Raw genomic sequence first — 12,302 nt, forward strand, 5'->3', positions numbered from 1 at the left:
ATTTGTTTTTTTTTCTTACAACCAACCAACTGTAAACTGCATTAGTTTGTTTTTGAAACACATTAATCTGTTTTGAGAAGAACTGTATTACATGCTTACTGTTTGCTAATTTTGCCCTTATCCATTTACTTCTGTCTTCAAATGTCACCAGTAGCAGCATGTAAGTAAACAATGTCATGAAATTTTATTTCAAAAGCCCTATTCAGATCATATGATGTGGAGAAATGTCATTTTAAACACAAAACATCTATTATTTGTGGACAATTCTCACAGGAAAAGAAATCTTGGAATAAATGACAGAGATGAGAGTGGCTACTCAATAAATACGCCTGGAACACCAATGTAACTCCTTAAAAAAAAGAAGTGGTTAAGCGTTCAAATGCCAGCCTGACCGGAAAATCACCAAGGGCCTTGGGCAAAGTCCTGAATCCCCAAGTTGCTCCTGGGGTGTAGTGAGCGCCTGGCATGGCAGCAACCTGACATTGGTGTGTGAGTGTTTGTGTCAATGGGCAAATGTGAGGCATCATTGTAAAGTGCTTTGAGCTTCTGATGCAGATCCTGGCAAAAATTATGGAATCACCGGCCTCAGAGGATGTTCATTCAGTTGTTTAATTTTGTAGAAAAAAAGCAGATCACAGACATGACACAAAACTAAAGTCATTTCAAATGGCAACTTTCTGGCTTTAAGAAACACTATAAGAAATCAAGAAAAAAAAATGTGGCAGTCAGTAACGGTTACTTTTTTAGACCAAGCAGAGTTTCCGTGTAGGCTCTCAGTTGTCCAGGTGGTTTCCATAGTAGAGAAGCTTGAATCTTCGACTGGACAAAGTGCAGAAGTCCCAGAAAACAAAGAGACCAGATAGACAGGAGACGGAGACAAGAAGAAGAGGAGTGTCTCTCCCTTATTTAGCAGGAGTAGAGGAAAAACTACAGAGGATCTTCAAACAGCACAAAATCCCAGTTTACTTTAAACCAGTTAACACCTTGAGACAGAAATTAGTTCACCCTAAGGACATGATCCCTAGTTACAAACAGAGCAATGTAGTGTATTCTATCAGATGTCAGGAAAACTGTAACGAGCACTACATAGGTGAGACGAAGCAACCTTTACACAAAAGGCTATACCAGCACCACAGAGAGGGCGCCAGTGGACCTCAGTCTGCGGTTCATCTCCACCTTAAAGACACTAACCACACGTTTGAGGACAAGGAAGTTAAAATATTAGCCAGAGAGAAGAAATGGTTTGAGGGAGGGGTCAAGGAGGCATTCTTTGTAAAACAGTTGAAACCCAGCCTTAACCGGGGAGGGGGTCTGAGACACACTTTGTCCCCTGTTTACAATGGGGTACTCAGGTCAAAGGAGTTTCAGTCTTTTGTTCATGGTAATGAGTCATTCACGTCATCAAGGGAGCCATCAGAAAGGTATCCATCCCATCATTAGAGGGACAGCTGTCCTGCCATTAGGTGTGCTAACTACAGCACAATAGTTGCTAATTAGAGCTATTGTTTAGTCACTAGCCTATAGCAGTCTGCCTCTCAGTAGGAGGCGTCTGGTTAGGTTTAAAACTCCAGCTTTTGTTGGCTTCTGTTTTATTCTTCTCTACAAGAGTCAGACAGAAGTCAGACTTCCAGAGCAAGAATTTTAGCTGAGGAAGCTTCTGCGATTTGAAGCAAAACGTCCTCGCGTCAAGCAACCCAGTCCAGTCGAAGATTCAAGCTTCTCTACTAGACCAAGCAGAGGGAAAAAAATATGGAATCACTCAATTCTGAGGAATAAAGCTTTGCAGGTTGGAGCCTTGTCATGGACCATTTTCTTCAACTTCCACCAAAGATTTTCAATTGGATTAAGATCCGGACTATTTGCAGGCCATGACATTGACCCAATGTGTCTTTTTGCAAGGAATGTTTTCACAGTTTTGCTCTATGGCAAGATGCATTATCATCTTGAAAAATGATTTCATCATCCCCAAACATCCTTTCAATTGATGGGATAAGAAAAGTGTCCAAAATATCAACGTAAACTTGTGCATTTATTGATGATGTAATGACAGCCATCTCCCCAGTGCCTTTACCTGACATGCAGCCCCATATCATCAATGACTGTGGAAATTTACATGTTCTCTTCAGGCAGTCATCTTTATAAATCTCATTGGAACGGCACCAAACAAAAGTTCCAGCATCATCACCTTGCCCAATGCAGATTCGAGATTCATCACTGAATGACTTTCATCCAGTCATCCACAGTCCACGATTGCTTTTCCTTAGCCCATTGTAACCTTGTTTTTTTTCTGTTTAGGTGTTAATAATGGCTTTTGTTTAGCTTTTCTGTATGTAAATCCCATTTCGTTTTTCGTTTAGGCCTCTACTGGTGGTTGGCTCTCACTGTGGTATAGTATCACTTCCTGTTCCGGAGCACAGCGGTGTTTTTCTGTATCTGTTAGCTGTTTACTCTGCGCAGTTAGATTGATCTAGTTATCTAGATTACGATTTGTTTCCCAGTGTAATCTTTACGTGCCTTAACTAAAGCACTCCTTCTGCTGAATCACCTCTAAATTATTTACACATTATTCACTTTGCGTGTTTTTAGGAATCCGCTAGCTTAGCGTAGCTACTAGCTCTTAGCCGATTTAGCATGGCGGCTTCTCCTGTCTCTCCCGCACTTTTCTGCTCTGGGTGTGAAATGTTTAGTTATTCCTCAGCCTCCTTTAGCAGTAACGGTACTTGTAATAAGTGTAGCTTATTCGTAGCTTTGGAGGCCAGGCTGGGCGAATTGGAGACTCGGCTCCGCACCGTGGAAAATTCTACAGTTAGCCAGGCCCCTGTAGTCGGTGCGGACCAAGGTAGCTTAGCCGCCGTTAGTTCCCCCCTGGCAGATCCCGAGCAGCCGGGAAAGCAGGCTGACTGGGTGACTGTGAGGAGGAAGCGTAGCCCTAAACAGAAGCCCCGTGTACACCGCCAACCCGTTCACATCTCTAACCGTTTTTCCACACTCGACGACACACCCGCCGAGGATCAAACTCTGGTTATTGGCGACTCTGTTTTGAGAAATGTGAAGTTAGCGACACCAGCAACCATAGTCAATTGTCTTCCGGGGGCCAGAGCAGGCGACATTGAAGGAAATTTGAAACTGCTGGCTAAGGCTAAGCGTAAATTTGGTAAGATTGTAATTCACGTAGGCAGTAATGACACCCGGTTACGCCAATCGGAGGTCACTAAAATTAACACTAAATCGGTGTGTAACTTTGCAAAAACAATGTCGGACTCTGTAGTTTTCTCTGGGCCCCTCCCCAATCAGACCGGGAGTGACATGTTTAGCCGCATGTTCTCCTTGAATTGCTGGCTGTCTGAGTGGTGTCCAAAAAATGAGGTGGGCTTCATAGATAATTGGCAAAGCTTCTGGGGAAAACCTGGTCTTGTTAGGAGAGACGGCATCCATCCCACTTTGGATGGAGCAGCTCTCATTTCTAGAAATCTGGCCAATTTTCTTAAATCCTCCAAACCGTGACTATCCAGGGTTGGGACCAGGAAGCAGAGTTGTAGTCTTACACACCTCTCTGCAGCTTCTCTCCCCCTGCCATCCCCTCATTACCCCATCCCCGTAGAGACGGTGCCTGCTCCCAGACCACCAATAACCAGCAAAAATATATTTAAGCATAAAAATTCAAAAAGAAAAAATAATATAGCACCTTCAACTGCACCACAGACTAAAACAGTTAAATGTGGTCTATTAAACATTAGGTCTCTCTCTTCTAAGTCCCTGTTGGTAAATGATATAATAATTGATCAACATATTGATTTATTCTGCCTAACAGAAACCTGGTTACAGCAGGATGAATATGTTAGTTTAAATGAGTCAACACCCCCGAGTCACACTAACTGTCAGAATGCTCGTAGCACGGGCCGAGGAGGAGGATTAGCAGCAATCTTCCATTCCAGCTTATTAATTAATCAAAAACCCAGACAGAGCTTTAATTCATTTGAAAGCTTGTCTCTTAGTCTTGTCCATCCAAATTGGAAGTCCCAAAAACCAGTTTTATTTGTTATTATCTATCGTCCACCTGGTCGTTACTGTGAGTTTCTCTGTGAATTTTCAGACCTTTTGTCTGACTTAGTGCTTAGCTCAGATAAGATAATTATAGTGGGCGATTTTAACATCCACACAGATGCTGAGAATGACAGCCTCAACACTGCATTTAATCTATTATTAGACTCGATTGGCTTTGCTCAAAAAGTAAATGAGTCCACCCACCACTTTAATCATATCTTAGATCTTGTTCTGACTTATGGTATGGAAATAGAAGACTTAACAGTATTCCTGAAAACTCCCTTCTGTCTGATCATTTCTTAGTAACATTTACATTTACTCTGATGGACTACCCAGCAGTGGGGAATAAGTTTCATTACACTAGAAGTCTTTCAGAAAGCGCTGTAACTAGGTTTAAGGATATGATTCCTTCTTTATGTTCTCTAATGCCATATAACAACACAGTGCAGAGTAGCTACCTAAACTCTGTAAGGGAGATAGAGTATCTCGTCAATAGTTTTACATCCTCATTGAAGACAACTTTGGATGCTGTAGCTCCTCTGAAAAAGAGAGCTTTAAATCAGAAGTGCCTGACTCCGTGGTATAACTCACAAACTCGTAGCTTAAAGCAGATAACCCGTAAGTTGGAGAGGAAATGGCGTCTCACTAATTTAGAAGATCTTCACTTAGCCTGGAAAAAGAGTCTGTTGCTCTATAAAAAAGCCCTCCGTAAAGCTAGGACATCTTTCTACTCATCACTAATTGAAGAAAATAAGAACAACCCCAGGTTTCTTTTCAGCACTGTAGCCAGGCTGACAAAGAGTCAGAGCTCTATTGAGCTGAGTATTCCATTAACTTTAACTAGTAATGACTTCATGACTTTCTTTGCTAACAAAATTTTAACTATTAGAGAAAAAATTACTCATAACCATCCCAAAGACGTATCGTTATCTTTGGCTGCTTTCAGTGATGCCGGTATTTGGTTAGACTCTTTCTCTCCGATTGTTCTGTCTGAGTTATTTTCATTAGTTACTTCATCCAAACCATCAACATGTTTATTAGACCCCATTCCTACCAGGCTGCTCAAGGAAGCCCTACCATTATTTAATGCTTCGATCTTAAATATGATCAATCTATCTTTGTTAGTTGGCTATGTACCACAGGCTTTTAAGGTGGCAGTAATTAAACCATTACTTAAAAAGCCATCACTTGACCCAGCTATCTTAGCTAATTATAGGCCAATCTCCAACCTTCCTTTTCTCTCAAAGATTCTTGAAAGGGTAGTTGTAAAACAGCTAACTGATCATCTGCAGAGGAATGGTCTATTTGAAGAGTTTCAGTCAGGTTTTAGAATTCATCATAGTACAGAAACAGCATTAGTGAAGGTTACAAATGATCTTCTTATGGCCTCGGACAGTGGACTCATCTCTGTGCTTGTTCTGTTAGACCTCAGTGCTGCTTTTGATACTGTTGACCATAAAATTTTATTACAGAGATTAGAGCATGCCATAGGTATTAAAGGCACTGCGCTGCGGTGGTTTGAATCATATTTGTCTAATAGATTACAATTTGTTCATGTAAATGGGGAATCTTCTTCACAGACTAAAGTTAATTATGGAGTTCCACAAGGTTCTGTGCTAGGACCAATTTTATTCACTTTATATATGCTTCCCTTAGGCAGTATTATTAGACGGTATTGCTTAAATTTTCATTGTTACGCAGATGATACCCAGCTTTATCTATCCATGAAGCCAGAGGACACACACCAATTAGCTAAACTGCAGGATTGTCTTACAGACATAAAGACATGGATGACCTCTAATTTCCTGCTTTTAAACTCAGATAAAACTGAAGTTATTGTACTTGGCCCCACAAATCTTAGAAACATGGTGTCTAACCAGATCCTTACTCTGGATGGCATTACCCTGACCTCTAGTAATACTGTGAGAAATCTTGGAGTCATTTTTGATCAGGATATGTCATTCAAAGCGCATATTAAACAAATATGTAGGACTGCTTTTTTGCATTTACGCAATATCTCTAAAATTAGAAAGGTCTTGTCTCAGAGTGATGCTGAAAAACTAATTCATGCATTTATTTCCTCTAGGCTGGACTATTGTAATTCATTATTATCAGGTTGTCCTAAAAGTTCCCTAAAAAGCCTTCAGTTAATTCAAAATGCTGCAGCTAGAGTACTGACGGGGACTAGAAGGAGAGAGCATATCTCACCTATATTGGCCTCTCTTCATTGGCTTCCTGTTAATTCTAGAATAGAATTTAAAATTCTTCTTCTTACTTATAAGGTTTTGAATAATCAGGTCCCATCTTATCTTAGGGACCTCGTAGTACCATATCACCCCAATAGAGCGCTTCGCTCTCAGACTGCAGGCTTACTTGTAGTTCCTAGGGTTTGTAAGAGTAGAATGGGAGGCAGAGCCTTCAGCTTTCAGGCTCCTCTCCTGTGGAACCAGCTCCCAATTCAGATCAGGGAGACAGACACCCTCTCTACTTTTAAGATTAGGCTTAAAACTTTCCTTTTTGCTAAAGCTTATAGTTAGGGCTGGATCAGGTGACCCTGAACCATCCCTTAGTTATGCTGCTATAGACTTAGACTGCTGGGGGGTTCCCATGATGCACTGTTTCTTTCTCTTTTTGCTCTGTATGCACCACTCTGCATTTAATCATTAGTGATCGATCTCTGCTCCCCTCCACAGCATGTCTTTTTCCTGGTTCTCTCCCTCAGCCCCAACCAGTCCCAGCAGAAGACTGCCCCTCCCTGAGCCTGGTTCTGCTGGAGGTTTCTTCCTGTTAAAAGGGAGTTTTTCCTTCCCACTGTAGCCAAGTGCTTGCTCACAGGGGGTCGTTTTGACCGTTAGGGTTTTACATAATTATTGTATGGCCTTGCCTTACAATATAAAGCGCCTTGGGGCAACTGTTTGTTGTGATTTGGCGCTATATAAAAAAAATTGATTGATTGATTGATTGATTTCCTTTAGGCAGTTTCTTACAGTTCGGTCACAGACGTTGACTCCAGTTTCCTCCCATTCGTTCCTCATTTGTTTTGTTGTACATTTTTCAATTTTTGAGACATATTGCTTTAAGTTTTCTGTCTTGACGCTTTGATGTCTTCCTTGGTCTACCAGTATGTTTGCCTTTAACAACCTTCCCATGATGTTTGTATTTGGTCCAGAGTTTAGACACAGCTGACTGAACAACCAACATCTTTTGCAACATTGCGTGATGATTTACCCTCTTTTAAGAGTTTGATAATCCTCTCCTTTGTTTCAATTGACATCTCTCGTGTTGGAGCCATGATTCATGTCAGTCCACTTGGTGCAACAGCTCTCCAAGGTGTGATCACTCCTTTTTAGATGCAGACTAACAAGCAGATCTGATATGATGCAGGTGTTAGTTTTGGGGATGAACATTTACAGGGTGATTCCATAATTTATTCCTCAGAATTGAGTGAGTCCATATTTTTTTCCTCTGCTTGGTCTAAAAAAGTAACCGTTACTGACTGCCACAATTTTTTTTCCTGATTTCTTATAGTGTTTCTTAAAGCCAGAAAGTTGCCATTTGAAATGACTTTAGTTTTGTGTCATGTCTGTGATCTGCTTTTTTTCTACAAAATTAAACAACTGAATGAACATCCTCCGAGGTCGGTGATTCCATAATTATTGCCAGGGGTTGTATAAATGCAGTTCCAGGCTTTTGCACTCTCTTTTGTCATTTCTATTTTCTCTATGCTGTGACATGACAGAACTATCTGGACTGTCATTCTCTATCATCTTCTTAACTCAACCCCATGGATGACTTGGGCGCAAGAATTAAAAACCACAATAGGCATATAGCCTCAATAACCATGGTAATATCAGCATTGCTAACATTAGCTGTTGATACCTGGCAATGATGCTAATATGCAAATTAAATAAATTTTAAATTCCATCCACTGCAAATACTGGAGAGCTGACTTCATAAGATGGACGTTTCATATAATTACCCGCACATCAAGCCAAATTATCTTACATCTGTAGTGAATTGCTATGAAAGGAATGAGGAGCCTGTTGGTAGCTGGCTGTCTGGATGGTTGTTGTCAATCAAATTGACCATGTCCCTCAATATGCATAATATTATGGCTTAAAATGGCCTAAAGTAATGAGTTTAAGTGAAATAAAATAAAAAAGGAAACCTCCGCTGCCCTCCCCAAAATACAGATGTTGTTAAAGAGGAGACTAGTAAAACATAGAAAAACAAGGTTTTTTTTCTGTTGTTGTTATTTTTTTGTACCTGGCTGTCAACATGTTTGTTTCTGTTATAAGGTTTGACATATTAGTCTGGGATTTTATAGGGGTTGACTTGCTTTTAGAGCTAGTTTCAACTGGCTATTCGAGGAACTGTAGATTTTGGCACTTCTGCACTGGCTTCAGTTTGTAGCACTGGAAGCTGCTGCTGGGGAAGAGAGAATCCCCCTTCTTTCTTCTCAAAAAGGTTTCTTTGTATGAAAAGTAACAGGCCTAGAAACAGGTAGCTAAAAATACATCATCTCATTTTTACCTCCACCAAGGACATAATAAATTCATCAGTGTGTATTTATTTGACTCTCTGTCCATCTGTCTGTTAGCAGGATTACGTCAAAACTATGTGAGTTTGGAGACGTTTTCACCACAGATACATATTTGGCCATGGAAGACTCCAGTGGTGTAGTCTACGTGGAATGCAGGTAGACGCCGTCTACTCACCTAAAAAGACCCGGAATTTCCCACTACGCACTTCAAATTGCCCCGAGGAACGTGACGGTGTCAATAAAATGAGCGCTTATTGACTATAATTTTATTTTCTCCCTTTAAAAGACAGCCATCAGGCGTCCATCACTGCAGAGTGCACTGTATGTGCCCCCCCCCCCCCCCGCGCTCACTCTGCTAGATAAGAGTTTTAATTGGCTCATAGATATATGGGGGCGGGGCTACCAGCTAATCAGTGCGAAAGCCGCACACAAACAAGAAGAATGCTAGAGAAAGTATCGTTGGTGATTATTACATGAAAAAGTGAAAAGAAAACAGGCCTTGGTTTTAGATTTTTTACGAAAACGTCCACCTGCTGCTTCAGGGCCGATTGATGAAGTTTGCACCCTGAGTGGAGATAAACCTGGCGCTGTCTGCATTGCTGGTAAGTGGGCTACAACAGCTAGTTTTTTTATTTGTTCACTAAGCTAATGGGCCTTAAAACGGTCTAAAAAGCATTATTTTCAATGAAATGCATTGTTTCTTAGATGCGTCAGAAGCGCCGCGTCAGAAGCCGAGCTAAATCGACGCTTCTGACGGGAGCGCGCATTGCCGCTTGTCGGCAGTCTGATGCATCAAAGTTCAATCCAAACCAACTTTCGATGCTCTGAACTGTGACGTACCTTTGCATTGTCCAATAGGAACGATGCATCGGGTGAAAACACGGAAGACTAGTGGCAGAAACCACTGATCTCTACAAAACAAAGGTGTCACAGGACTGCTCATTTATAGAGCAGTTTTCTGAAGGAAAAATCCTTGGAAATGTTTTTTGTTGTTGTTTGTCAGAATTTCTGATTACTGTTAAAAAAAAGTTTAGAACACTTGTAATTAAAATAGCTAAATGAATCAATAAATGGTTCTTTAGAAACCTTTCATCTGTAAATTAAAACCACCTGTTATTTCAGATTAGATAATTTCTTGTTTAGCATAAGGAACCTCAGACATTTATTTATTATTTATTTTTTGAAGTCTGGTAGATTATTTATATCTCATTTCAACCAGAAAAACAAAAACTGTAAATAAATACAAATGTTTATTAGAAATGCAACAGGAAATAATTTAACAATGACTGCAGTGATTGTAAAGTAGGATTTCTGTGACATAAACCTCTTGATGAATTTTTTTAATGGTCATTTCAACTTGTAATTTCGTCAAAATATGTAATTGCCTTTAATGTTGTTATCAGGACAGAGTCATTTCTAAAATATGAATTTGAGCACAATAAGTGGAGAGCTTCTACTTGTGCAAATGTCTTTGGACTTTGATTCGTGGACATTTTTAATGATCCGTTTATTTGTTGTTAAAATATAAAATGAAACAGCTTTTTAAAAAATAGAGTTTTGCCGGTAATCTACAGATGTCTCTTGAGCTTGACTCCCATTGGCTGTTGGATAGTGTAGTTTTAAAATGACTGGAATTGGTAAGTGACATACTCTCCGGTATTAGTTGCATGGTTGTCTTAGTTAGTTAGTTGGTTGTCTTCATACTCTACTTTTGGCCTCCAATGTTTTTGTCATGGGTTGAAAAGGTTTCTGCAAAGTAAAGCATCTCCCATATTTTCATTGTTGTATGTGAATTTTCTGGGAGCGAGCTTCTGTCCTTCAGCCTAGCTGCTGTTTTAATGGAACTTAACGTATACTAATACGAGCTTGTTTATACTGGGTATGGACCACAAAGCCTACAGGTTCCAGTCCCCGTGTGGACCTGATGATGGACTGTCAGCTTCAACAGAGATTGTGGTAGGAGGCGTGAGGCTCTGCAGCCGGTGCATGCTCATGTAGACCGGTGTGTTCAGTTTTGTTTATGTGTCTAAACTGTCCACAAACAACGTGGAGCCATGTGGATTATATGAAGGGTGAATCTTACAGCTGCTGAATTTGACAGTACAGGCTCATATCCGATACTAAATAGAGGGAGGAAAAGTGAACTCTTAGTTGGGAGGCAATAATCTGCTCCTTCTTATTGTTAAGAGAACTTTTCTTTCTTAATAACAAGGAGTCACAGTCACTTTTTTTTGAGTGACTGTGACTTAAAGTTGTCTTATTTACTGTTAAACCATACATAGTAGCTTCAATATGATACTTTTGGCTGGATTTAAACATTGTTTATTCCTGGTTTATGACCTGATTAAATTTCTTTGTTAAATTAGGTTTTCAGATGCCAAAAAATAAATGGATTTGATCTTTGTATTTTTTAATCACTCTTTTAGATTTGCTGTTGTATGCTGTATTTTGCAATTGGTGCAAATTACTTACATTCTGACACATTTCTCACATTTATAGTGGCAAATATAGAATATAAATGATCAGGTGGAAAGTATAGATCTATTTGTTGTTATGGTGTTAAAAATGTTAATAACCGGGGGTGCATATGCACAGGGTTGATGACGGGCAAAAAACACAGTCTACCCACTTCAAAAATGTAGACTACACCACTGGAAGACTCCATTAAACTTTGGAGGCGATCTGGCTCCGGATCCGGACTCTGGCTCAGGATTTCACATTGTAGGCTTTTAAGGATTACATCAAAACTACTTCATGGATTACCACCACATTTGTACCACAGATATATATTGAGTCATGGAAGACTCCATTGAATTTTGGAGGTGATCTGGGTCCGGATTGGTGGACATCAGGATTGTTTTTCTTTTCTGTGAGACATTCATTCGTTCATTCATTTTCAGAACCTGTTTAGTCCAACAGTCAGTTGGAAAGAGGCAGGATACACTCTGCACACTGGTCAAAGGTTTTACAACACAGCTCCTTTAACAAGTGCTGTGACTTATACTTCATTACAAGTATGTTACTAAAAAGGGATGAAAATGTTTGCCCCATCATTAAATCCATCTGTCACCCCATGGTCTTACTTTATAAGGTTCTCCAAACAGATTGAATCCACTTGAGAACAGGTCTTCATCCTGCTGGACCTCCTGGGTCCTCCTCTCCCACTCTCTCCTCTTCAGGGCGCTGCGCTCCGACTCCAGATGACTGCAAGCGGACAAAGAGAACACTTGTTAGCATTCACCAGTGGAGGTTAACACACATGCTGCCACCAATATGACCCCCTGTTTTAACAAGTACTACTAACAAGTCGGATCTGGAGTTGTCTTGGCTGACATTCTTTTCCTGCAGCGTCGTTCGAGCAGCCAAGTAAATTATCTCAGTGCTCAGCCTGCTATTAAATTTCTAAGTGATAAAAAAAAGTTGGGAATAAGAAATAAAGAGAAAATGAGAGAAACCATGAACCTTGATATGTGGAAAAGCATCAAAGTGAAAGTAATCAATGAGGGTTGCTATGAAAGATGAGGTCAAATAAAGAAAAACAACAGAGAAAAAAGGTTTTTTTTTTCTTTTGCTCGTAAAATTACTAAATATTTCCTTGGATGGATTCAGGAATGTGCGTTAGGAGTAAATGGCAGATGCAGAGACCCACAGATCTCAAACACATGTGAGTCCTCTGTGCCGAAGAGAAGTAACGCTCAAAATGTTGGACCTCCAA

At 40.2% G+C, this 12,302-nt stretch overlaps 1 protein-coding gene across 1 annotated transcript in view; it reads right to left on the reverse strand.

Moving 5' to 3' along the window:
- Positions 1 to 11,786, reverse strand: part of aff2 (AF4/FMR2 family, member 2) — a 689,661-nt gene extending 677,875 nt beyond the window's left edge. Inside the window, exon 1 of the mRNA XM_034181164.1 lies at positions 11,671 to 11,786. The gene's annotated coding sequence lies outside the window, so the exon portion shown is untranslated. The remainder of the gene's footprint in view (positions 1 to 11,670) is intronic.
- Between the last annotated feature and the right edge of the window lie 516 nt (positions 11,787 to 12,302).

The sequence above is a fragment of the Thalassophryne amazonica genome, chromosome 11 (genome assembly GCF_902500255.1).
Source record: "Thalassophryne amazonica chromosome 11, fThaAma1.1, whole genome shotgun sequence".
NCBI classification, from domain to species: domain Eukaryota; kingdom Metazoa; phylum Chordata; class Actinopteri; order Batrachoidiformes; family Batrachoididae; genus Thalassophryne; species Thalassophryne amazonica.